The sequence below is a fragment of the Ranitomeya imitator genome, chromosome 4, assembly GCF_032444005.1.
Source record: "Ranitomeya imitator isolate aRanImi1 chromosome 4, aRanImi1.pri, whole genome shotgun sequence".
NCBI lineage: Eukaryota > Metazoa > Chordata > Amphibia > Anura > Dendrobatidae > Ranitomeya > Ranitomeya imitator.
This window is the reverse complement of record NC_091285.1, coordinates 18353584-18366216: the sequence shown is the minus strand read 5'-3', so window position 1 is coordinate 18366216 and position 12633 is coordinate 18353584. Positions and strand designations below refer to the sequence as shown.

At 41.2% G+C, this 12633-nt stretch overlaps 1 protein-coding gene across 3 annotated transcripts in view; it reads left to right on the top strand.

Moving 5' to 3' along the window:
- The window catches only part of DGKI (diacylglycerol kinase iota), a 269247-nt gene that overhangs the window by 5585 nt on the left and 251029 nt on the right, over positions 1-12633 (top strand). The window lies entirely within an intron of this gene.

Sequence of the window (12633 nt, the reverse complement as noted above, 5' to 3'; positions counted from 1 at the left end):
ATATATACAGGTGAGAGGACGGGGTATATATACTGTATATACAGAGGAGAGCACGGGTATATATATATACAGGGGAGAGGACGGGGTATATATATACAGAGGAGAGGACGGGGTATATATATATACAGGGGAGAGGACGGGGTATATATACTGTATATACAGAGGAGAGGACGGGTATATATATATACAGGGGAGAGGACGGGGTATATATATACAGAGGAGAGGACGGGGTATATATATATATACAGGGGAGAGGATGGAGTATATATATATACAGAGGAGAGCACGGGGGTATATATATACATGTGAGAGGACGGGGTATATATACTGTATATACAGGTGAGAGGACGGGGTATATATACTGTATATACAGAGGAGAGGACGGGTATATATCTATACAGGTGAGAGCACGGGGTATATATATTGTATATACAGAGGAGAGCACGGGGGTATATATATACAGGGGAGAGGACAGGTATATATATATATATACAGATGAGAGGACGGGGTATATATATATACAGGTGAGAGGACGGGGTGTATATATATATATACAGGGGAGAGGACGGGTATATATATATATATATATATATATATACAGATGAGAGGACGGGGGTATATATATACAGGTGAGAGGACGGTGTATATATACAGGTGAGAGCACGGGGTATATATATATATATATATATACACACAGGTGAGAGGATGGGGTATATATATATATACAGGTGAGAGCACGGGGTATATATATATATATACACACAGGTGAGAGGATGGGGTATATATATATACAGGTGAGAGGACGGGGTATATATATATACAGGTGAGAGGACGGGTATATATATATATACAGGTGAGAGGACGGGGTTTATATACTGTATATACAGAGGAGAGCACGGGGTATATATATACAGGTGAGAGGACGGGGTATATATATGTACAGGTGAGAGCACGGGGGTATATATATATACAGGTGAGAGGACGGGGTTTATATACTGTATATACAGAGGAGAGCACGGGGTATATATATACAGGTGAGAGGACGGGGATATATATATATACAGGTGAAAGCACGGGGTATATATACTGTATATACAGAGGAGAGCACGGGGGTATATATATACAGGTGAGAGGACGGGGTATATATACTGTATATACAGAGGAGAGCACGGGGGTATATATATACAGGTGAGAGGACGGGGTATATATACTGTATATACAGAGGAGAGCACGGGGGTATATATATACAGGTGAGAGGACGGGGTATATATACTGTATATACAGAGGAGAGCACGGGGGTATATATATACAGGTGAGAGGACGGGGTATATATACTGTATATACAGAGGAGAGGACGGGTATATATATATACAGAGGAGAGGACGGGGTATATATATATATACAGGTGAGAGGACGGGGTATATATACTGTATATACAGAGGAGAGCACGGGGGTATATATATATACATGTGAGAGGACGCGGTATATATACTGTATATACAGGTGAGAGGATGGGGTATATATACTGTATATACAGAGGAGAGGACGGGTATATATCTATACAGGTGAGAGCACGGGGTATATATATTGTATATACAGAGGAGAGCACGGGGGTATATATATACAGGGGAGAGGACAGGTATATATATATATATATACAGGGGAGAGGACAAGTATATATATATATATACAGATGAGAGGACGGGGTATATATATACAGGGGAGAGGACAGGTATATATATATATATATATATATATATATATATATATACAGATGAGAGGACGGGGTATATATATATACAGGTGAGAGGACGGGGTGTATATATATATATACAGGGGAGAGGACGGGTATATATATATATATACAGATGAGAGGACGGGGTATATATATACAGGGGAGAGGATGGAGTATATATACTGTATATACAGGTGAGAGGACGGGGTATATATATACAGGTGAGAGGACGGGGTATATACAGTGGGGCAAAAAAGTATTTAGTCATTCAGCAATAGTGCAAGTTCCACCACTTAAAAAGATGAGAGGCGTCTGTAATTTACATCATAGGTAGACCTCAACTATGGGAGACAAACTGAGAAAAAAAAATCCAGAAAATCACATTGTCTGTTTTTTTAACATTTTATTTGCATATTATGGTGGAAAATAAGTATTTGGTCAGAAACAAACAATCAAGATTTCTGTCTCTCACAGACCTGTAACTTCTTCTTTAAGAGTCTCCTCTTTCCTCCACTCATTACCTGTAGTAATGGCACCTGTTTAAACTTGTTATCAGTATAAAAAGACACCTGTGCACACCCTCAAACAGTCTGACTCCAAACTCCACTTTGGTGAAGAACAAAGAGCTGTCAAAGGACACCAGAAACAAAATTGTAGCCCTGCACCAGGCTGGGAAGACTGAATCTGCAATAGCCAACCAGCTTGGAGTGAAGAAATCAACAGTGGGAGCAATAATTAGAAAATGGAAGACATACAAGACCACTGATAATCTCCCTCGATCTGGGGCTCCACGGAAAATCCCACCCCGTGGGGTCAGAATGATCACAAGAACGGTGAGCAAAAATCCCAGAACCACGCGGGGGGACCTAGTGAATGAACTGCAGAGAGCTGGGACCAATGTAACAAGGCCTACCATAAGTAACACACTACGCCACCATGGACTCAGATCCTGCAGTGCCAGACGTGTCCCACTGCTTAAGCCAGTACATGTCCGGGCCCGTCTGAAGTTTGCTAGAGAGCATTTGGATGATCCAGAGGAGTTTTGGGAGAATGTCCTATGGTCTGATGAAACCAAACTGGAACTGTTTGGTAGAAACACAACTTGTCGTGTTTGGAGGAAAAAGAATACTGAGTTGCATCCATCAAACACCATACCTACTGTAAAGCATGGTGGTGGAAACATCATGCTTTGGGGCTGTTTCTCTGCAAAGGGGCCAGGACGACTGATCCGGGTACATGAAAGAATGAATGGGGCCATGTATCGTGAGATTTTGAGTGCAAACCTCCTTCCATCAGCAAGGGCATTGAAGATGAAACATGGCTGGGTCTTTCAACATGACAATGATCCAAAGCACACCTCCAGGGCAACGAAGGAGTGGCTTCGTAAGAAGCATTTCAAGGTCCTGGAGTGGCCTAGCCAGTCTCCAGATCTCAACCCTATAGAAAACCTTTGGAGGGAGTTGAAAGTCCGTGTTGCCAAGCAAAAAGCCAAAAACATCACTGCTCTAGAGGAGATCTGCATGGAGGAATGGGCCAACATACCAACAACAGTGTGTGGCAACCTTGTGAAGACTTACAGAAAACGTTTGACCTCTGTCATTGCCATCAAAGGATATATTACAAAGTATTGAGATGAAATTTTGTTTCTGACCAAATACTTATTTTCCACCATAATATGCAAATAAAATGTTAAAAAAACAGACAATGTGATTTTCTGGATTTTTTTTTCTCAGTTTGGCTCCCATAGTTGAGGTCTACCTATGATGTAAATTGCAGACGCCTCTCATCTTTTTAAGTGGTGGAACTTGCACTATTGCTGACTGACTAAATACTTTTTTGCCCCACTGTATATATATACAGGGGAGAGGATGGAGTATATATATATACAGGTGAGAGGACGGGGTATATATACTGTATATACAGAGGAGAGCACGGGGGTATATATATACATGTGAGAGGACGGGGTATATATACTGTATATACAGGTGAGAGCACGGGGTATATATACTGTATATACAGGTGAGCACGGGGTATATATACTGTATATACAGAGGAGAGCACGGGGGTATATATATACAGGGGAGAGGACAGGTATATATATATATACAGATGAGAGGACGGGGTATATACAGTGGGGCAAAAAAGTATTTAGTCAGTCAGCAATAGTGCAAGTTCCACCACTTAAAAAGATGAGAGGCGTCTGTAATTTACATCATAGGTAGACCTCAACTATGGGAGACAAACTGAGAAAAAAAAATCCAGAAAATCACATTGTTTGTTTTTTTAACATTTTATTTGCATGTTATGGTGGAAAATAAGTATTTGGTCAGAAACAAAATTTAATCTCAATACTTTGTAATATATCCTTTGTTGGCAATGACAGAGGTCAAACGTTTTCTGTAAGTCTTCACAAGGTTGCCACACACTGTTGTTGGTATGTTGGCCCATTCCTCCATGCAGATCTCCTCTAGAGCAGTGATGTTCTTGGCTTTTCGCTTGGCAACACGGACTTTCAACTCCCTTCAAAGGTTTTCTATAGGGTTGAGATCTGGAGACTGGCTAGGCCACTCCAGGACCTTGAAATGCTTCTTATGAAGCCACTCCTTCGTTGCCCTGTCAGTGTGCTTTGGATCATTGTCATGTTGAAAGACCCAGCCACGTTTCATCTTCAATGCCCTTGCTGATGGAAGGAGGTTTGCACTCAAAATCTCACGATACATGGCCCCATTCATTCTTTCATGTACCCGGATCAGTCGTCCTGGCCCCTTTGCAGAGAAACAGCCCCAAAGCATGATGTTTCCACCACCATGCTTTACAGTAGGTATGGTGTTTGATGGATGCAACTCAGTATTCTTTTTCCTCCAAACACGACAAGTTGTGTTTCTACCAAACAGTTCCAGTTTGGTTTCATCAGACCATAGGACATTCTCCCAAAACTCCTTTGGATCATCCAAATGCTCTCTAGCAAACTTCAGACGGGCCCGGACATGTACTGGCTTAAGCAGTGGGACACGTCTGGCACTGCAGGATCTGAGTCCATGGTGGCGTAGTGTGTTACTTATGGTAGGCCTTGTTACATTGGTCCCAGCTCTCTGCAGTTCATTCACTAGGTCCCCCGCGTGGTTCTGGGATTTTTGCTCACCGTTCTTGTGATCATTCTGACCCCACGGGGTGGGATTTTGCGTGGAGCCCCAGATCGAGGGAGATTATCAGTGGTCTTGTATGTCTTCCATTTTCTAATTATTGCTCCCACTGTTGATTTCTTCACTCCAAGCTGGTTGGCTATTGCAGATTCAGTCTTCCCAGCCTGGTGCAGGGCTACAATTTTGTTTCTGGTGTCCTTTGACAGCTCTTTGGTCTTCACCATAGTGGAGTTTGGAGTCAGACTGTTTGAGGGTGTGCACAGGTGTCTTTTTATACTGATAACAAGTTTAAACAGGTGCCATTACTACAGGTAATGAGTGGAGGAAAGAGGAGACTTTTAAAGAAGAAGTTACAGGTCTGTGAGAGACAGAAATCTTGATTGTTTGTTGCTGACCAAATACTTATTTTCCACCATAATATGCAAATAAAGTGTTAAAAAAACAGACAATGTGATTTTCTGGATTTTTTTTTCTCAGTGTTTCTCCCATAGTTGAGGTCTACCTATGATGTAAATTACAGACGCCTCTCATCTTTTTAAGTGGTGGAACTTGCACTATTGCTGACTGACTATATACTTTTTTGCCCCACTGTATATATATATATACAGGTGAGAGGACGGGGTATATATATATATATACAGGTGAGAGGACGGGTATATATATATATATACAGATGAGAGGACGGGGTATATATATATATATATACAGGTGAGAGGACGGGGTATATATATATATATATATATATATACAGGTGAGAGGACGGGTATATATATATATATACAGATGAGAGGACGGGGTATATATATACAGGGGAGAGGACGGGGTATATATATACAGGGGAGAGGACGGGTATATATATATATACAGGGGAGAGGATGGAGTATATATATATACATGTGAGAGGACGGGGTATATATACTGTATATACAGGTGAGAGGACGGGGTATATATACTGTATATACAGAGGAGAGGACGGGTATATATCTATACAGGTGAGAGCACGGGGTATATATACTGTATATACAGGTGAGCACGGGGTATATATACTGTATATACAGAGGAGAGCACGGGGGTATATATATACAGGGGAGAGGACAGGTATATATATATATACAGATGAGAGGACGGGGTATATATATATACAGATGAGAGGACGGGGTATATATATATATATATATACAGGTGAGAGGACGGGGTATATATATATATATATATATACAGGTGAGAGGACGGGTATATATATATATATATATATATACAGGTGAGAGGACGGGGGTATATATATACAGGTGAGAGCATGGGGGTATATATACAGGTGAGAGCACGGGGGTATATATATACAGAGGAGAGCACGGGGGTATATATACTGTATATACAGGTGAGAGGACGGGGTATATATATATATACAGGTGAGAGGACGGGGGTATATATATATACAGGTGAGAGGACGGGTATATATATATATACAGGTGAGAGGACGGGGGTATATATATATATACAGGTGAGAGGACTGGTATATATATATATATACAGGTGAGAGCACGGGGGTATATATACTGTATATACAGGTGAGAGCACGGGGGTATATATACTGTATATACAGAGGAGAGGACGGGTATATATATATACAGGTGAGAGCACGGGGTATATATATATACAGGTGAGAGGACGGGGTATATATATATATACAGGTGAGAGGAGAGGGTATATATATATACAGGTGAGAGCACGGGGGTATATATACTGTATATACAGAGGAGAGGACGGGTATATATATATACAGGGGAGAGGACAGGGTATATATATACAGAGGAGAGGACGGGGTATATATATATATATACAGGTGAGAGGACGGGTATATATATATATATACAGGTGAGAGCACGGGGGTATATATATACAGAGGAGAGGACGGGGGTATATATACTGTATATACAGGTGAGAGCACGGGGGTATATATACTGTATATACAGAGGAGAGGACGGGTATATATATATACAGGTGAGAGCACGGGGTATATATATATACAGGTGAGAGGACGGGGTATATATATATATACAGGTGAGAGGAGAGGGTATATATATATACAGGTGAGAGCACGGGGGTATATATATATATACAGGTGAGAGGACGGGGTATATATATATACAGGTGAGAGGAGAGGGTATATATATATACAGGTGGGAGGAGAGGGTATATATATATACAGGTGAGAGCACGGGGGTATATATATATATATACAGGGGAGAGGACGGGGGTATATATATACATGTGAGAGCATGGGGTATATATATACAGGGGAGAGGACGGGTATATATATACAGCTGAGAGGAGAGGGTATATATATATACAGGTGAGAGCACGGGGGTATATATATATATACAGGGGAGAGGACGGGTATATATATATACAGGTGAGAGGACAGGGTATATATATATACAGGTGAGAGGACGGGGTATATATATACAGAGGAGAGGACGGGGGTATATATACTGTATATACAGGTGAGAGCACGGGGGTATATATACTGTATATACAGAGGAGAGGACGGGTATATATATATACAGGTGAGAGCACGGGGTATATATATATACAGGTGAGAGGACGGGGTATATATATATATATACAGGTGAGAGGAGAGGGTATATATATATACAGGTGAGAGCACGGGGGTATATATATATATACAGGTGAGAGGACGGGGTATATATATATATACAGGTGGGAGGAGAGGGTATATATATATACAGGTGAGAGCACGGGGGTATATATATATATATACAGGGGAGAGGACGGGGGTATATATATACATGTGAGAGCATGGGGTATATATATACAGGGGAGAGGACGGGTATATATATACAGCTGAGAGGAGAGGGTATATATATATACAGGTGAGAGCACGGGGGTATATATATATATACAGGGGAGAGGACGGGTATATATATATACAGGTGAGAGGACAGGGTATACATATATACAGGTGAGAGGACAGGGTATATATATATACAGGGGAGAGGACCGGTATATATATATACAGGTGAGAGCACGGGGTATATATATATACAGGTGAGAGCACGGGGGTATATATATAGAGGGGAGAGGACGGGTATATATATACAGGTGAGAGCACGGGGTATATATATACAGGGGAGAGGACGGGGTATATATATATATATATATATATATATATATACAGGTGAGAGGACGGGTGTATATATATATACAGGTGAGAGGACGGGTGTATATATATACAGGGGAGAGGACGGGTATATATATATATACACAGGTGAGAGCACGGGGTATATATATACAGGTGAGGGGACGGGTATATATATATACAGGTGAGAGGACGGGTGTATATATACAGTGGGGCAAAAAAGTATTTAGTCAGTCAGCAATAGTGCAAGTTCCACCACTTAAAAAGATGAGAGGCGTCTGTAATTTACATCATAGGTAGACCTCAACTATGGGAGACAAACTGAGAAAAAAAAATCCAGAAAATCACATTGTCTGTTTTTTTAACATTTTATTTGCATATTATGGTGGAAAATAAGTATTTGGTCAGAAACAAACAATCAAGATTTCTGGCTCTCACAGACCTGTAACTTCTTCTTTAAGAGTCTCCTCTTTCCTCCACTCATTACCTGTAGTAATGGCACCTGTTTAAACTTGTTATCAGTATAAAAAGACACCTGTGCACACCCTCAAACAGTCTGACTCCAAACTCCACTATGGTGAAGACCAAAGAGCTGTCAAAGGACACCAGAAACAAAATTGTAGCCCTGCACCAGGCTGGGAAGACTGAATCTGCAATAGCCAACCAGCTTGGAGTGAAGAAATCAACAGTGGGAGCAATAATTAGAAAATGGAAGACATACAAGACCACTGATAATCTCCCTCGATCTGGGGCTCCACGCAAAATCCCACCCCATGGGGTCAGAATGAACACAAGAACGGTGAGCAAAAATCCCAGAACCACGCGGGGGGACCTAGTGAATGAACTGCAGAGAACTGGGACCAATGTAACAAGGCCTACCATAAGTAACACACTACGCCACCATGGACTCAGATCCTGCAGTGCCAGACGTGTCCCACTGCTTAAGCCAGTACATGTCCGGGCCCGTCTGAAGTTTGCTAGAGAGCATTTGGATGATCCAGAGGAGTTTTGGGAGAATGTCCTATGGTCTGATGAAACCAAACTGGAACTGTTTGGTAGAAACACAACTTGTCGTGTTTGGAGGAAAAAGAATACTGAATTGCATCCATCAAACACCATACCTACTGTAAAGCATGGTGGTGGAAACATCATGCTTTGGGGCTGTTTCTCTGCAAAGGGGCCAGGACGACTGATCCGGGTACATGAAAGAATGAATGGGGCCATGTATCGTGAGATTTTGAGTGCAAACCTCCTTCCATCAGCAAGGGCATTGAAGATGAAACGTGGCTGGGTCTTTCAACATGACAATGATCCAAAGCACACCGCCAGGGCAACGAAGGAGTGGCTTCGTAAGAAGCATTTCAAGGTCCTGGAGTGGCCTAGCCAGTCTCCAGATCTCAACCCTATAGAAAACCTTTGGAGGGAGTTGAAAGTCCGTGTTGCCAAGCGAAAAGCCAAAAACATCACTGCTCTAGAGGAGATCTGCATGGAGGAATGGGCCAACATACCAACAACAGTGTGTGGCAACCTTGTGAAGACTTACAGAAAACGTTTGACCTCTGTCATTGCCAACAAAGGATATATTACAAAGTATTGAGATGAAATTTTGTTTCTGACCAAATACTTATTTTCCACCATAATATGCAAATAAAATGTTAAAAAAAAAAACAGACAATGTGATTTTCTGGATTTTTTTTTTCTCAGTTTGTCTCCCATAGTTGAGGTCTACCTATGATGTAAATTACAGACGCCTCTCATCTTTTTAAGTGGTGGAACTTGCACTATTGCTGACTGACTAAATACTTTTTTGCCCCACTGTATATATATATACAGGTGAGAGGACGGTGTGTATATATATATATATATATACAGGGGAGAGAACGGAGGTATATATATATATATATACAGGTGAGAGGACGGGGGTATATATATATACAGGGGAGAGAACGGAGTATATATACAGGTGAGAGCACGGGGGTATATATATATACAGGTGAGGGGACGGGTATATATATATATACAGGTGAGAGAACGGGGGTATATATATATATATACAGGGGAGAGAACAGAGGTATATATATATACAGGGGAGAGAACAGAGGTATATATATATATACAGGTGAGAGGACGGGGGTATATATATATACAGGTGAGAGGACGGGGGTATATATATATACAGGTGAGAGGAGAGGGTTTATATATATATACAGGTGAGAAGACGGGGTGTATATATATACAGGTGAGAGGACGGGGTGTATATATATATATACAGGGGAGAGAACGGAGGTATATATATATATATATACAGGTGAGAGGACGGGGTGTATATATATACAGGTGAGAGGACGGGGTGTGTATATATATATACAGGTGAGAGGACGGGGGTATATATATATACAGGGGAGAGAACGGAGTATATATACAGGTGAGAGCACGGGGGTATATATATATATAAATATATATATACAGGTGAGAGGACGGGGTATATATATATACAGGTGAGAGGACGGGTATATATATATATACAGGGGAGAGGACGGGGGTATATATATATACAGGTTAGAGGACGGGTATATATATATATATATATATATATAATATATATATACACAGGGGAGAGGACGGGGGTATATATATATATATATACAGGTGAGAGGACGGGTGTATATACAGTGGGGCAAAAAAGTATTTAGTCAGTCAGCAATAGTGCAAGTTCCACCACTTAAAAAGATGAGAGGCGTCTGTAATTTACATCATAGGTAGACCTCAACTATGGGAGACAAACTGAGAAAAAAAAATCCAGAAAATCACATTGTCTGTTTTTTAACATTTTATTTGCATATTATGGTGGAAAATAAGTATTTGGTCAGAAACAAAATTTCATCTCAATACTTTGTAATATATCCTTTGTTGGCAATGACAGAGGTCAAACGTTTTCTGTAAGTCTTCACAAGGTTGACACACACTGTTGTTGGTATGTTGGCCCATTCCTCCATGCAGATCTCCTCTAGAGCAGTGATGTTTTTAGCTTTTCGCTTGGCAACACGGACTTTCAACTCCCTCCAAAGGTTTTCTATAGGGTTGAGATCTGGAGACTGGCTAGGCCACTCCAAGACCTTGAAATGCTTCTTACGAAGCCACTCCTTTGTTGCCCTGGAGGTGTGCTTTGGATTATTGTCGTGTTGAAAGACCCAGCCACGTTTCATCTTCAATGCCCTTGCTGATGGAAGGAGGTTTGCACTCAAAATCTCACGATACATGGCCCCATTCATTCTTTCATGTACCCGGATCAGTCGTCCTGGCCCCTTTGCAGAGAAACAGCCCCAAAGCATGATGTTTCCACCACCATGCTTTACAGTAGGTATGGTGTTTGATGGATGCAACTCAGTATTCTTTTTCCTCCAAACACGACAAGTTGTGTTTCTACCAAACAGTTCCAGTTTGGTTTCATCAGACCATAGGACATTCTCCCAAAACTCCTCTGGATCATCCAAATGCTCTCTAGCAAACTTCAGACGGGCCCGGACATGTACTGGCTTAAGCAGTGGGACACGTCTGGCACTGCAGGATCTGAGTCCATGGTGGCGTAGTGTGTTACTTATGGTAGGCCTTGTTACATTGGTCCCAGCTCTCTGCAGTTCATTCACTAGGTCCCCCCGCGTGGTTCTGGGATTTTTGCTCACCGTTCTTGTGATCATTCTGACCCCACGGGGTGGGATTTTGCGTGGAGCCCCAGATCGAGGGAGATTATCAGTGGTCTTGTATGGCTTCCATTTTCTAATTATTGCTCCCACTGTTGATTTCTTCACTCCAAGCTGGTTGGCTATTGCAGATTCAGTCTTCCCAGCCTGGTGCAGGGCTACAATTTTGTTTCTGGTGTCCTTTGACAGCTCTTTGGTCTTCACCATAGTGGAGTTTGGAGTCAGACTGTTTGAGGGTGTGCACAGGTGTCTTTTTATACTGATAACAAGTTTAAACAGGTGCCATTACTACAGGTAATGAGTGGAGGAAAGAGGAGACTCTTAAAGAAGAAGTTACAGGTCTGTGAGAGCCAGAAATCTTGATTGTTTGTTTCTGACCAAATACTTATTTTCCACCATAATATGCAAATAAATTGTTAAAAAAATAGACAATGTGATTTTCTGGATTTTTTTTTCTCAGTTTGTCTCCCATAGTTGAGGTCTACCTATGATGTAAATTACAGACGCCTCTCATCTTTTTAAGTGGTGGAACTTGCACTATTGCTGACTGACTAAATACTTTTTTGCCCCACTGTATATATATATATATATACAGGTGAGAGGACGGGGTATATATATATATATATATATACAGGTGAGAGGACGGGTATATATATATATATATACAGGGGAGAGGACGGGGGTATATATATATACAGGTGAGAGGACGGGTATATATATATATATATATACAGGGGAGAGGACGGGGGTATATATATATATACAGGTGAGAGGACGGGGGTATATATATATACAGGGGAGAGGACGGGGGTATATATATATACAGGTGAGAGGATGGGTATATATATATATACAGGGGAGAGGACGGGGGTATATATATATATACAGGTGAGA